Here is a 16,620-nt window from a genome sequence, read left to right as displayed (position 1 = left end):
CAAGAATAGCTAATTAAAGATTTACCAGCACTTAACATTAGTGCCTGAAGAATTGTATCGAAGATGTATTAACATTTTCAATACACCAGAAAATCCACTTAATGCAGAGTCTTTGTAATGTTTACTATTTGCTGTTTACATGAACAAATACTTAACAGATTATTGAGATAGTAGAATTTACATTTAAAATTATGCTTTCAAAGTAACATGAACCCTAAAATGGAAGTACTCCGCGACAGGTGATTTGCAATTGCATTGATTTATTGAAGATTAATTCTACAGACGCTAGAAATTTCTGCTTCGAATCTCACCTTCTCATAAATAACCCCTAATTCCCTCACTGTCTTAAATAGGCTGAAAATAAAACACCAATCAGGTTCACACTAGTAACTACAGCATTAAGTTACAAGCTCTGTTCGTATATTATGTAAGGATTACATCTTCAATAGGCAAACAAGGTGGCCACCTAGTGGAAAGTAGAAGCATCCTGCTACACAGCAAAACTGAATTTTGTACTGGTTGTTGTTTCAGTAAAATGCAAGCATCCAAGGACTTGAAAATTTAAGGTTATTCTACAGTAGTTTCAAAATTGAATCAATTTGTGTAATGCCTTCCATTTTGAATGACAAACGCAGATTTTAATTGGTATCAATAGAGTACCACCACTCCATTTTTACAATTTCATGAGCAAAGTGAAACAATTGTTAAAATAGACATTTGTCAATTACTGAAAATAGCTAGTTAAACAATTTACAGCACTATCAAGATCAGACAGTGGAGAAAACCAAAGCTCAAAAGAAAATAGGAGCTGTTAATTGTCTTATTTTTAATTCAATTATGGGACATGGGTGTCACTATCTGGGCCAGCATTTATTACCATTTAGTTGCCATTCAGAAGGTAGTGGTGATCTGCCTTTTTGATGTAAGTAGACCCACAAGATTGTTAGGGAGGGAATTCCAGAATTTTGACCCCCTGACAATGAAGGAACACTAATCTATTTCCAAGTCAGAATAGTGAGTGGCTTGGAAAGGAACTTACCTGTGTATCTTCCATGTATGTGCTGCTCTTTCCTAGATGGAAGTGGTCATGGGTTCGGAAGGTGCTGTCTAAAGGATCAATGGTGAATTTCCTCAGTGCATCGACAGTACACACTGATGCTACTGACCATTAGTGTTGGAGGGAATAGGTGTTTGTGGATGAGGTGCCAATGTGTGCTTTGTCTTGGATGATATCAAGCTTCTTGAGTGTTGTTGGAGCTACACTCATCCAGGCAAGTTCGGAGTATTCCTGACTTGTAGCTTGAAGATAGTGGACAGACCTTGGGGAGCTAGGAGGTGAGGTACTCACTGCAGCAATTATATTTAATAATTATTCAATATAATAAATTTTTTAAAAATCAGGAGAGGTCATAGAGATGTACAGCATGGAAACAGGCCCTTCAGTCCAACCCATCCATGCCGACCAGATATCCCAACCCAATCTAGTCCCACTTGCCAGCACCCGGCCCATATCCCTCCAAACCCTTCCTATTCATATCCCCAGCCAATTCAGGAAAACGTGGAGTTGAGAATCAGATCAGCCACGATCTCATTGAATGGTGGAGCGGGTTTAATGGGCTGAATAGCTACGTTATTCCTATACCTTATGGTCTTACCAATTAATTCCCATAAACAGAGGGTGATTTTAAATATTCTTGAAATACATACAACTACAGATGTAATGCATCCAAAATATAACTGAAGACAAACTGAACAAAGAAATATTGAGTCCTATGTTGGAATTTTACATTCTCCTTGCAAACATGTGCAGCCCAGTTGATCACACAATGTTCTTTCTACTCTGTCACAGCCATATACCTAAGTTCAAAATTTCATAGTAAGGTTGAGAGTAATGTGGTTAAGTCCAAAACAATGCTCTGAAATGTTAGCAAAGCCAATTGCAAAGGTATGAGGAGCAAACTGGCTGAGGTAGATTGAAAGAGTAGATTTTAAGCTATTACGGTAGAGAAGCAATAGAAGGCATTTAAATGAATAATTAATATTCTCAAAAAAATGTGCAGTGAGGGATAAACATTTTCCTGGAAAAGTGGTACAGCTGTAGCTAATTGGAGAATGTACAGACAGCTTTAGATTAAAAAGGGGAGGCTTACAGTGTTGCCAAATGAGGAGTAACCCTGACGTTTGACAGGTTTAGACCAAGGAACTGTTAACATTCTGTGACTTATGTACAAGTTAACATGCAGGTATAGCAAACTATTCGGAATGTAACTGGTATGATAGTGTCTTTATTACAAAGCAAGTATGGAACAACACTAAGAAAATCTTGTTGGAATTATATTTGGCTTAGTTGGGACTAAACCGGTGGATTACTGTATCGTTTTGTGTTCCTTAAGGTCTAGTTAGCTCAGTTGACTGGTTGGCTAGTGTCACAATACTTGTTCTTTCTACAAGATTACTATGCCCTTGAGTTTTCTTCCTGAGAGGAGTTAAGTGGCCAGGCTCCAACTAGGCTGGGTTTGAAAGTTTAATTAGGGCCCTTTGTTTACCCCCAACAGATAAGGCTTCAGGTCTTTTGAAGAAAAACGGTATAATCAAAGGGGAGTGGCCAACGAAATGCGTAGCTAGCCTTCACTTAGATTAGAGTTTTTGGTTCAGTTGTATCAGGGGATGTGTGAAACAGGCTGCTGACCTCTCGCTAACTTCAAACCTGTAGTCGTGATTCGGAGATGCCGGTGTTGGACTGGGGTGTACAAAGTTAAAAATCACACAGCACCAGGTTATAGTCCAATCAGGTGATTGATGAAGGAGCGTTGCTCCGAAAGCTAGTGTGCTTCCAATTAAACCTGTTGGACTATAACCTGTTGTTGTGTGATTTTTAACTTCAAGCCTGTAGTTTGTTTCATTTTTATTCTTTGTGCTAAGGGATGTGTTTATTGGGATCGATACAAGTATTTTCAGAACAGCATTATTAAGTCAGTTTTGGATAGAATAAGCTATCTGGTGTTTGGTTTTCTGTTAGTGTTTCATTCCATAATTTTGTAAGTAAATTGTCTGTTTAAAACTTGGCAGTCGAACCTAGCTCAAACAAATAGCAAATTTGTGGTCTGGGCTACCTGCTTAAAAATGTTTTGAGGGGTTGGGCCTAGTCCACAACATTAGTTTGTGATGTAACAGCATGGGTTCAATTCTTTTGAGCTGAGGTCACTGCAACCTTGCCCCTTGCTGAGACAATGGTGACCTTCAGGTTACCCTCACTATCAATTGTCTGTGTGATGAGTGAGCAGTCTATTGTCCTTTCGGTCTATGAAAACTTTAACATTCTTTTGTGCTACTTAGAATTGGGGTGGAGGATTTGCAGATGCAACAAAGGTTCTTCAGATGGACTGTATTTCAAAAGGGAGATTAATCAGAGTGGACCTACATGCTCTGGAGCCAGGAAAGGTGATAGGTGATCTCATTAAAACATGGAGAGTGTGACTTGGTAGATGCTGAGTAATAATTCCTCTGGCTGAAATGTCTATCACAAGGGGTCATATTCTTAGGATAAGACATTACACTGACATGCAAAAAAATGTCTTAGGAGTTACAAATCTTTGAAATGCTTTATCTCAACAGCCTGTGGATGTTCAGTCATTGAGTATACACAAGACAGAGATCAATAGACGTTTTGAACACTAAGGGTAAGAAGAGTTGTGGAAACAGGGCAAGAAAGTGATTTTGAAGTAAACATTCAGCCATTATGATACTAAATGTCAGAACAGGCTTAAGAGGCTGTCTGGCTCCTCCCATTCTTATTCCTTATGCCCTTAAGCATGAAAATACAGACTTTCCAGAAGTCTGATGTTGTTCCAGTTCTGCGTCTGCATGCCAGACTGTGCTGAAATACAAGCAGTTTTGTTTTAATGTGGTGCCCAGTAGGAACTGGTTCAAATTCATTTGCATTAGATTCTTACCACTGCCAGTAAGAACAGAACTATAATTAAATCCAGGCTCCCGAAACTAAAATGACTATGCTAAACAATTGTACCACTTACACTTCATTAAAGTGCAAGAAGTTTTGATTCAACCTAATATACAATAAAAACATTTTACTTTCTGAAAACTTTCAGAAGAAATATGTGGCCAAAGCGAAATGACTTGAAAGCAAAGAGATACAAATTACATCACAATCTGGAAGGACTATCAAAATAATCAACAAACATTATCATTTCTCTCATTAATTGTTTCCACACCGTTTTCCTCATGAAGTCAACATGTTACCATGAACTAACATATGAGACTCAGCATGTCGCCCAAGTGACCATTATCCCCAAATGAGCATTGATAGCCAATATTTGGCTATGTGTTATTAAGAGTTAAACCATTCCCAACTCCATCTAAAAAAGTCTCTATTTGCATTTCCAGTATTCATCTGAAGTGTGGATTTTGGCTATTCTTCTTGCTATAATACACAGAGAGGCAGCAGGGGAATTGCAGCACAGGCCAGTGAATTCAACCTGGTGACCTTTGTGCTTCACATGACACAGGCTACTCAGTGGATACCCACTTGAGTAATCAGATGAATTTAAAAATATTACATTTGGAATTCAGCAGTTTTCAGTAGTCCAAAATTCTACAGCGAGGCCTCCTATTCACATCTCAAAACAACTTTCCAAAAGGGAATAAAAAGCAAATAAAAATGTCAGTTTGTTTTCTGTAATTTGAGCAGTCTATTGTCCTTTAGGAGAAAGATCCAATTACAGGTATGATTTAAATGTTGGATAAAGTTATGACGCTCACCAGAAGCAATTTAACACCAGCACTCACTATCTACTCAATCATGAAAATCAAGCCATTCAAGGTACGAGCTGTCATCACATTTGAGTGTTGTACTGTTTGTGATCGTACATTAGATCATTTCTTGGTTCAGCATGACTCTGGTAAGGTGAACCTTATGCCTTCAAAAGTGGAACTTATGCCCTTTGTGGTCAGAGTGTACCTGTTCTGCCCAATATTTAATTGAACAATCCATGCCTAGGGAACAGAGAAGTGAAATTGTAACTTTACATATCACACACAGGAATGGCCCCTTGTTTCTCCCCTTTCTAACAAAGTTGAAAGTCCTTGTGTTCAAACAAGATGAAACCCAAGGTTAAACCATTTTCTGATTAAATTTAAACCAACAATATACAGTGGAAATATCTACCTCCATATCCTCCATGTTATGTGAAAACAACAAAGTTGCAATAAAATTGCAGAGTATTGGATAATTAAATAGCATAATACGTAATGACAATAAAAGTGAATGGTGCCACGTTGACTAGGAACACAGATCCTAGTGATTTCAGTGGTTGACAAACCATCAGAACATTCATCACATTAAATGGCAGAGAATGTAGAGATAAATTGCATGATACAAATCCAAAAATACCACAAGCATCCTACAAAACTGCAGCCAGACCAGAAGTGGAGAAACTTAGTCAGTGATGTTTGCTTTTACTAAAAAGATTAGACACAATTGAAAAGTATAAAGTAGACTCCAAAGAATTGCTTCTGGATTTACAACAAATGAGTGATGCTGACAGGTGAAGGATCTTATTATGTATAAACTGAAAGAGTGACAAGTTTTTAAACAAGTGAATAAAGCAGGAAGCTGTTGGAACCAAAGCAGGATAACCAGAGGGTATAATTGTAAAATCTCAGCTGTGCAACTACTCTGTGCCAAGACTCTGGAGTTGTACAATAGATACTTGTATGTTTGAGATACTTTCTTAATTCAGTGAGTGGTAGAATGAAACATTGTTAAGGCAAGGGATGAAGAAAAATTAAAGATTCAATGTAGTCCCTGAAAAATACCTCAGATTACATCCATTCATCTCTGGACAGAAATTCAGATAACAGAGGGAATTAAATTAATCCATTTAGAGGCAAGTTACTAATTTGGTCAGGTGGTGGGGGAGAGTTGCATCTTGGACCAGAGCCAGTGACCAGCAATGTGCCACAAGGATCCGTGCTTGGTTCACTGCTTTGACATTTATATAAATGAATTGGTTGTGAACATAGGAGCTTTAGTTAGTAAGTTTGCAGATGAGAACAATATTGTGCAGCATGGTGGCTCAATGTTTCGATACTCGCCTCGGGCCACTGTCTGTGTGGAGTTTGCGCATTCTCCGAGTGTCAGCATGGGTTTCCTCCATGTGCTCCAGTTTCGTCCCACAGTCCAGAGATGTGCAGATCGGATTAATTGGCCATGCTAAATTGCCCATAGTGTTAGGTGCATTAGTCAGAGGGAAATGTAGGGGAATGGGTCTTGGTATGTTACTCTTCAGGGGGTCAGTGTGGACTTGTTGGGCCAAATGGCCTGTTTCCACACTGTAGGGAATCTAATGTAAAAAAAAAGGAATCTAAAAATTGGTGGTGTAGTGGAAGTACCTCAGGGAACAGCAGGACCTTGATCAGATGGGCCAAATGGCCGAGGAGTGGCAGATGGAGTTTAGATAAATGTAAGGTGCTCCATTTTGGAAAGTCAAATCACAGCATGTAAGGTTCCTGGGGAGTGTTGCAGACAAAGAGACTTTGGAATGCAGGTTGATAATGTTATGGACCAGACCAGACCACCTCAAAACATTTCAAGAAAGTAGTCCAGACCCTAACTTTGCTAGTTGGTTAAAGCAGGTGTAACACAGATATTCCAGGGGTGATGCAACTGATCAAACCACTTGTTTTTAAACAAAACAGAATTTATTTGCAAGATTACCAAATGAAACACAAACAAAAGAAAACAGAATATAGAATAACTTAATTTATCCAAAAACCCAATACAAAAAGTAAAATCAAACACAGAGAGAATAAGAGAGCGAGAGAGAGAGATGGGTATGAAGGTTTAGAGGGACATGGGAAAAATGCTGGTCGGCATGGACAAGTTGGACCAAAGGGTTTTTTTCCGTACTGTACATCTCTGACTGACTGTAAACAATGGTATCTCTGAAATGCAGATGAAAATATCTTGCAAAATATTGTGAAATATATAATGCTAAGGCTATGTTTATTTTCAGCTTTACAAGTTGAATGCCTCTCGGTGACAGTGAATCTAAAGCCAGTTGAAGGGCTTTAAATGACTGGTTTTGAGGATTACCATAAAGCATCAGGGATTAAAAGTCAATATTAGGAATCAGTAACAATAGAAGCTTTTACAATGAGTAAACGATTATATGTTTGAGTTGAGGAACTCAGCCACAAAAAGGAATAACAAAGGTTTTTTGAATTAAGTAACAAAAGGGTTCTTAACCAATGCATTAACAGTGAATAAATGATTAACTGAAGTTTAAAGATTCATTAACAAAGGAAGCATTAACAGACAGTCAATTAACAATTTTCAACAAAAGCAAAATACAAAGATAGTGGAGAATTTATAAAAAACATTTACCCTGACATACTAGGTATTAGTATTTTATGTGAAAAATTGAATATTTATTGATGACTGGAAGTAAAATAGGAATTCCCTGTAAATTTATTTAAAAAAAATTAATGACTCCTTGAAATAGGTTCAATTATTTTAAAAAGAGAATAGTTCAGTGCCAAAATAATGTGTTATGGCAAAAAGAATGCTACTCATGAATGGGAAAAAACATCAGAAGTTTTTAACAGGTTTGATGTTAATCCTAGGGATGAACATGAGAAAGCAGAATCCAGTAAATTCAGAGGGAGACAGGTTAGAATGAGCGAGAGCTGAAAATGTGTTGCTGGAAAAGCACAGCAGAGAGGAAATGAGCGAGAGGAAATTGAAATGACTGATGTCATGCTGGCTATCTCAATGTAAAGATACAGAAAGACTAAAGACCAGAGGAGGGTTTAAGTGGAGGGAGAGCATTGGAGAAAGTGATAAAGCTTCAATTAGCAGGGAGCACAAAATATAAAATTGGAGGTGGGGGGAGGGAGGCAAAGGGTTTTGTTTAGATGAAAGTACAGGGAAGAAGGATCCTGAGGCATTGTACCTGCAAGTTGTTGAAGTTTGATCTTTAACCTCCATCAGCAAACAAAATTCTATTAGATGAGTAAGTTTGCAGATGACACCAAAATTGGAGGTGTAGTGGACAGCAAAGAAGGTTACCTTGGATTACAATGGGATCTTGATCAGATGGGCCAATGGGCTGAGAAGTGGCAGATGAAGTTTAGTTTAGATAAATGCAAGGTGCTGAACTTTGGGAAAGCAAATCTTAGTAGGACTTATTCACTTAATGGTAAGGTCCTTGGCTGTGTTGCTGAACAAAGAGACCTTAGACTGCAGGTTCATAAACTCCTTGAAAGTGAAGTCGCAGGTAGATAGGATAGTGAAGAAGGCATTTGGTCTGCTTTCCTTTATTGGTCAGAGTATTAAGTACAGGAATTGGGAGGTCATGTTGCGGCTTTACAGGACATTGATTAGGCCACTTTTGGAATATTATGTGTAATTCTGGTCTCCTTCTTATTGGAAGGATGTTGTACAACTTGAAAGGGTTCAGAAAAGATTTACAAGGATATTGCCAGGGTTGGAGGATTTGAGCTATAGGGAGAGGTTAAATAGGCGGAGACTGTTTTCCCTGGAGCATCGGAGGCTAAGGGGTGACTTTATAAAGGTTTATAAAATCATGAGGGGCATGAATAGGATAGAGAAAGACATTTCCCTGGGGTGGGGGAGTCCAGAGCTAAAGGGCATAAGTTTAGGGTGAGAGGAGAAAGATATAAAAGAGACCTAAGGGGCAACTTTTTCCACGCAAAGTGTGGTGCGTGTATGGAAAAGGGCATAGGTTTAGGGTGGAGGTTAGTACAATTCCAACATTTAAAAGGCACCTGGATGGGTATATGAATAGGAAGGGTTTGGAGGGATATGGGCCGGGTGCTGTCAAGTGAGACTAGATTAGGTTGGGATATCTGGTCAGCATGGACGAGTTGGACTGAAGGGTCTGTTCCCGTACTGAACATCTCTATGATGCAAACAATGAGATGAACCTTCAGACCAAGATTGCTTTGGTTCAGTCAGTGTTGGTGAAAAGAGAAGTTAAGAGTATGCATACGATATCATCTTGTATTGTGTTAATTCTTAGGTTGTGACAGGGTAGTTCAAGATATCTGTAATCTTGAGTAAATATGAAACATTTCGACGATGGGGGGCAGGACTTGGGGAAGTTTCAGTTGAAATAACGTTGAGTCAGAGATAGTTGACAAGGAAATATATTGTTATTCTTCCACCAACTCTGGGTCAAACCCCTGGAATTCCCTCCCTAATGGTATTTTAGATTAGATTAGATTACTTACAGTGTGGAAACAGGCCCTTTGGCCCAACAAGTCCACACCGACCCTCCGAAGAGCAACCCACCGGACCCTTTCCCCTAACACTATGGGCAATTTAGCATGGCCAGTTCACCTAACCTGCACATTTTTGGACTGTGGGAGGAAACCGGAGCACCCGGAGGAAACCCACGCAGACCAGGGAGAATGTGCAAACTCCACACAGACAGTTGCCTGAGGTGGGAATTGAACCCAGGTCTCTGGCGCTGTGAGGCAGCAGTGCTAACCACCGTGCCACCATGCCATCCAAACTCCAGCATGTGGACTGCTGTGATTCAAATGGCAGCTCACCAGATGGGCAATAAATGCTGGCCAGCCAGTAACATCCACATTCCATGAGTGAATAAAAAAATGAAAGCAATGTGGGTGCAAAAGGATTTTTTGCAGGTACCTGATCAAATACAAGAGGAGAAATAGGAAGAAAGAAAGTTAAAAAGACAAAAAACCAGTAACCCCATTGAGAAAAGAACAGAATGTATTCAGGGTTCCTGAAAGAGATGTAGCAGTAACTGAAGACTAATACAAAAGCAAGAAACTACTAATGCTGAAACTCTGAAATAAGGTAAGTAATCTGCCAATACCAAATAGGTTGGGCTACATCTGTTGGGACAGAAACAGAGTTAACATTTCTGCATGATGATCATTCATCAAAACTGGGAAAGGTTGTACATAAGTAGTTTTAAAGAAGAGAAACTGAAAGGACAAATGAAAGGACACAGTGGAAAGCAGGAGAAATCAAATGATATTAGGCTTAAAAGTCCAAGGAAAAATTGAGTGGTAAAGGGGCAAGTAAAGAAATGAAACATGTGTCGAGAAATGATGTGAAAGGCACAATGATGAATGGCTACAGTCACAAAGCCAAAAAAAAGAGTGAAACTGAAATGAGCAAAGAGAAATGAAACAAAGTCGGGCCAGAGGTCACATTTGTAATTGTTGGGCTCACTGCTGAGTCAGGAAGACTGGAACATGCCTCCTCCCAAAGATAAGGTGCTGTTTCTTGAACTTTATTGGAACAAAGCAGTAAGCCAGACAAGAGAGATCAGAATGGGAGCAAGGTGGAGAAACAGTGGACTCCTCTTGCAGTCAAAAACTCCATGTTATAGTGAGTGACAATTGAGTGTGTTGAGTGGATCTGCATGGTCGAGATTTGGAAAATATTCACTAGATCTGCAATGACATAATGGCACCATTTCAGCTGCTTTTAACACTGACAGAGAACACTCACGTGGATGAGTTAGACTGGTTAGTTACAGCATGGTCTGTCTCCATGCTGTAAGACTCTATATATTATGTCACAATGATCACACTGGAAGCATCTAGTGACACACTCGAGAAAATGTTCAGCTTTATTAGCACCATCTCCAGAGACTCAATGAATCCAAACTTAACTTCCCAAATTGATTTTCCAAGACAGCAGAGTCTTAGCAAAAGTGATCAACTACATTCTCGTCTATGTCAACCAGATATCCTTTCCTAATCTAGTCCCATTTTCCAGCACTTGGCCCATATCCCACTAAACCATTCCTATTCATATACCCATCCAGATGCCTTTTAAATGTTGTACCAGCCTCCACCACTTCGTCTGGCAGCTCATTCCATACACGCACCACCCTTTGTGTGAAAAAGTTGCCCCTTTGGTCTCTTTTAAATCTTTCTCCTCTCACCCTGAACCTATGCCCTCTAGTTCCCCACCCAAGGAAAAGACTTTGTCTATTTATCCTATCCATGCCCCTCATGATTTTATAAACCTCTATAAGGTCACCCCTCAGCCTCCGACGCTCCAGGGAAAACAGCCCCTCCTATTGAGCCTCTCCCTATAGCTCAAATCCTCTAACCCTGGCAACATCCTTGTAAATGTTTTCTGAACCCTTTCACAATATCCTTCCTATAGGAGGGAGACCAGATTTGGACACAATATTCCAAAAAGTGGCCTACCCAACGTCCTGTACAGCCGCAACATGACCTCCCAACTCCTGTACTCAATACTCTGACCAATAAAGGAAAGCATACCAAATGCCTTCTTCACTACCCTATCTACCTGCGATCCACTTTCAAGGAGCTATGAACCTGCACTCCAAGGTCTCTATGTTCAACAACACTCCCCAAGACCTTACCATTAAGAGTATAAGTCCTGTCCTGATTTGCCTTTCTAAAAATGCAGCAAACTTCTCAAATGATTAATATTGTTACAAAGTAATTAAAATATTACAACTAATACAAATGACTGTCAATCTGCTTTAAAACCAACATAAAAAGATCCTTAGACTATGAAACCAAGTAACATTGGACCACTTTTGGAATATTGTGTGCAATTCTGGTCTCCCTCCTATCAGAAGAATGTTGTGAAATTTGAAAGGATTCAGAAAAGATTTAAAGATTGTTGCCAGGGTTGGATGGTTTGAGCTGTAGGGAGAGGCTGAATAGGCTGGGGCTGTTTTCCATGGAGCGTCGGAGGCTAAGTGGTGACCTTATAGAAGTTTATAAGGTCATGGATAGGGTAAATAGACAAGGTCTTCTCCCTGGGGTGGGTGAATGCAGAGCTAGAGAACATAGGTTTAGGGTGAGAGGGGAAAGATTTAAAAGGGGCAACTTTTTCATGCAGAAGGTGGTGCGTGTTATAATATCTGGTTGGCATGGAGGTCTTGGACCGAAGGGTTTGATTCCATGTTGTACATCTCTATGACTCTATACCTCTACAAGTGTTGAAGACTTAGGAAACACATACACAGTTTTAAAAATTAAACATTGATTTATATGATGAATTACTCAAGACAATGTTTAATTAAATATCGTTTTGATTAATGGATCATATAAAGCAATCTTCCTGAATTATATTATAAATAATCATTACTATCCATTTCACACAAGAATAGTTTCTACATGCCATAAAAAGGGGGAATAGATTGTAACTTTGAATTAATAGCCATAACAAGTGAATTTTAATACGAAATGGTGTGATGTGAAACACACATGAGAATGAGAAATGGCAGTATGAGACAAAGGACACGTTATGAACAAAGGGATTATAATACTATTGATTTTTCTGAAGAGAATCTGACTAACTGAATGCAAGAGACTATAAAACAGACTGCTGCCAGCCACTTGTCCACAGCTGCCAAGTAATTGCAGAGAGACACTTGAAATACCAAGAGTTTGCAAACATACAAATATAGGACTCGAAGGGACTCAGCCTAACTGATTTCTTTGCCTCATAAATCTTTACTCCCAATAATTAACATATCACTATTTTGAGTTTTTGAACTGGATAAAGAAATCTGGCTAAGAACAGTAAGTGCTTACAATTCCACAAAAACAAAGACTTTTAGAACCACCCTTCGAGGGGAATTTTGAAGAAGGAAAGAGAAAGAACAAAAATATACCAAATCCCAACACTTAAAAATCAGGCCAAATGTGCAGAAAGCACAGAATTGAAGAAGAATGGGAATGTTCTCTCCCTCCCAAAATCTGCTGTCTGGAAAATGTATCTTTACAAGAGAACACCACCTATTCAACTAAAAAGAGATCATTACTCACTGTATCAACTGTTAACCTTTTTACTGCAGCACAAGGTCTTCAAGCAATGGTCCCCAATTGCTTAACATAGATACTTAATGGGACTTATTTACAAGTATTCTTGAGTTTTAATTGTATTTGAATCTTGATATTTGTCATTTCATGTTAATAACTCAATCACTAAGGAACCCTCAGTAATAACTTGTAAGAAACTAACCACTGTTCTGTTTTAATGGAAGTTTGACTATTGTTCAGCTTTAATTTGAATCCTTACAAATTCAAAACGGGCTACAAATGCTGTATTAATCTATACTTTACTGACAACATTGTGGCGCACTTGGTCGGCCATGACAATAAAATTCAAGAGATTGCAGGAAGAGACAGATCTGGGGCTATGTATTCTATACAAAATTTTGAACATGTTGGAAATTGTTAAGAAAATTACTTAAACGTGTATGGGATCCTACACTTTATAAATACAGGTATAGAATGTTAAAGCTAGGGAGTTATGCTAACCCTTTATACAGTTTGGCTTCAACTGGAGTACTGTCCAGTTCTGGGCACCATATTGTCGGAAGGATGTGAAAGCTTTAGAGAATGTCCAATAGTACCAGAGATCAGAGAGCTCAATTAAATGAATATGTCCAAGAAAATAGGGTTATTGTCTTTATGGAAGAGATGGTGGAGAGCGAATTGATAGAGGAATTCAAAATCATGAGGTGTTTGACAAGTAGATGGAAGGAAACAGTTCCCATTCACAATATGATCAAGAACCAGAGGATACATATTGACAGTGAGTGAGAAAAGAAGCAAGGCAACAAGAGGTAGTTTTTTAAAAAAAAAACAGCAAGTGGTTAAGATCTGGAATGCTACATCTGCGAGTACGTTGGAGGCAGATTCAAATGGTTTTGAAAGGGAATTGGATGAGTGCCTGATAAAGAACAATTTGGAGGACTAAGGAGGAAAAAGGCAGAGCAATAGGACTAAGGGAATTCCTTTTGCAGAAAGCCAGCATGGGTATAACAGACCAAATGGCTTCTTTCTCTGCTGCAACCATTCTAGGTACATACAGCTGGGGAATCCTTCCGAAAGACTTGAGCATCCTGAAGATCTCCTTTGAATCAAGAGATGAAAAACAGCAGCCAAAGATTGAAGTGTTAGCCTCCTTGATTCAGAAAGTTGGCATCATTCTTCTTAAGCAAGAGAAAGGAAGAGAAAATTTGTTAGAGTTCTTCACAAGGAATCTACGTAGGGTAGATCAGGAAAAAGTCTGTTCCCATTGGCAAAACATTGAGAACCAAAAGATCAAGGTTTAAAAAGTGATTTAAAGAAAAACAAATGCAGCAGAAACAAAGAATATCTTACACAGCAAGAGCAGTGCCTGAAAGAGTGGTGAAAGCAATTGGCTTTCAAAGGGAATTGAATAAGCACTTTAAGAGGGAAAAAATGCATAGCACTGGAAAAAGGGAAAGGGAGTGGGACTTGCTAAACTGCTTTTGCAGAGAGCCTTGATGGGCTCAATGAGCTAAATGGCCTGCTTCTGTGCCCCAACAATTCTCAGATTCCATTACAGTACTGCAGCATGCCATAGCCTCAAGCAAATGTTTGAACAATGGAAAGGTACACACAGAGTTCATAGTTGTGTTCATATCTGGTAATTATTTACCCCCAAAAAATTTGCTTCGTAACAATCCTGGCAACAACTTTGTATGAAGCAGCAGGGTGATCTATAAATACTCGAATGCATGTGAGTAAATGTTGTAATGAGATTTGAACCTGGACATTATGGATAAGTTTAATTATTAACTGTAGTGGGAAAATAAAGCTTCAGAACAATTATAAATGCGACACTAGAGACTACAGAAGCCAATAAGGATTTGGAAGCACTAAATCATAGCTCTCCACCTGCCAAAAATTACTTAACTCAAAATTGAAGTTAATTCAATCAAAAATGAACTTGACTTAACACAAGGTATTTCATAATGTTTTACTTGTGAGTCATTTGAAGGTTAAGATATCAGCCATGTCTCAGTGGTAGCACACTCAATATTTGGACAGAAAGTTAAAGGGTCAATTTCAATGGGAGTTAAGGACACAGAAGTTACGCTGCAGTCATTCAAAACCCAGATCAGACCCCACTTGGAGAACTGTGAATACATCTGGGCACCTCACCTTAGGAAACTTATATTGACCTTGGAGGGAGTAATGGACAGAAAGTTAAAGGGTCAATTTCAAAGAGAGTTAAGGACACAGAAGTTATGCTGCAGTCATTCAAAACCCAGATCAGACCCCACTTGGAGAACTGTGAATACATCTGGGCACCTCGCCTTAGGAAGCTTATATTGACCTTGGAGGGAGTAAAATGTAAGTTTACAAGAATGATACTGGGACTTTAGGGGTTAAGTTTGAGGGAGATAATACAAATTAGGCCTGTCTTCTCTAGACTTTAGAAGGTTAGAGTATGAACCGATCAAAGTCTTCAAGATAATAACAGGAAAAGGACAAGATGGATAAAGATAAACTGTTTCCACTGGTTGGCGTTTCTAGAACTAGGAGGGGAATAGTCTAAAAATGAGGGCCAGACCGTTCAGGAGAGATGTTACGAAGCCCTTCTACGGAAAGAGTGCTAGATAATTGAAACTCTCTTTCACAAATGCATGATGTTGATGTTGGATTAGTTAATTTTAAAATCTGAGGTAGATCAATTTTTGTTCAGCCAACATGTTAAGGGATATGGGCCAAAGGCAGGCACATGGAGTTAGGGTATAGATCAGCCATGATTGGATTGATTGGCAGAACAGGCCCGAGGGGCTGAATGACTTACTCCTGTTCCTATGTTCTTCGGCAATAACCTAGGTTGACACCTCAATGTAATCATGAGGAAGTACTGCGCCAATGGTGTGTTGACTTTCAGATGTGGCATAAGACTCAGGCTCTGTCTTCCATGTAAAACATCCTTGACACCGTTCATAGAGGAACAGGGTAGTTTTCTGGTGATCTAAACAAAATTATTCCCTCAACCACTAGCAGATTATCTAGTTGCTTAAGTCCTATGTATTTCTTTAACACTTCTAGTTGAAAGTTGTTTATCCATCTACAAGTGACAACACTTCAAATGTAATTAATTGCTTTGAAAATCTAGGGATGTGGTTTGAAAACCATTATACAAGTGAAAAAAAAAGGAAATTTACTTGGAACTGGGTCTTTAGAAGACACAAAATGGTCCCAATCTTTATCCAGTATACACACATTTTGTGTCACAGACCAAGGCACTCTTACAAGGAAATCTTTATTCACCCTCAACTATGAAGCCTCCCAATCAAGACCAGAGAATTGTCAATCTTCATCCTCCAGTTTGTCAACTTTTAAGCAATTTCAAATATCTCCACTTGCCCAGATGAAGGCAGCTCCAGAAAGCTTGACACAATCCAGATCAAAGTAATCCACCACCTTCAACATTCACTTCATTCACCATGGATGTAGACCAACAGCAGCATACGCCATCTACAATAGACAATAGACAATAGGTGCAGGAGTAGGCCATTCTGCCCTTCGAGCCTGCACCACCATTCATTATGATCATGGCTGATCATCCTCAATCAGTATCCTGTTCCTGCCTTATCTCCATAATCCTTGATTCTACTATCCTTGAGAGCTCTATCCAACTCTTTCTTAAACAAATCCAGAGACTGGGCCTCCACTGCCTTCTGGGGCAGAGCATTCCACACAGCCACCACTCTCTGGGTGAAGAAGTTTCTCCTCATCTCTGTCCTAAATGGCCTACCCCTTATTTTTAAGCTG

The sequence above is a fragment of the Chiloscyllium plagiosum genome, chromosome 11 (genome assembly GCF_004010195.1).
Source record: "Chiloscyllium plagiosum isolate BGI_BamShark_2017 chromosome 11, ASM401019v2, whole genome shotgun sequence".
NCBI lineage: Eukaryota > Metazoa > Chordata > Chondrichthyes > Orectolobiformes > Hemiscylliidae > Chiloscyllium > Chiloscyllium plagiosum.
The sequence above is the reverse complement of the archived record's forward strand: the minus strand, read 5'-3'. Positions refer to the sequence as shown.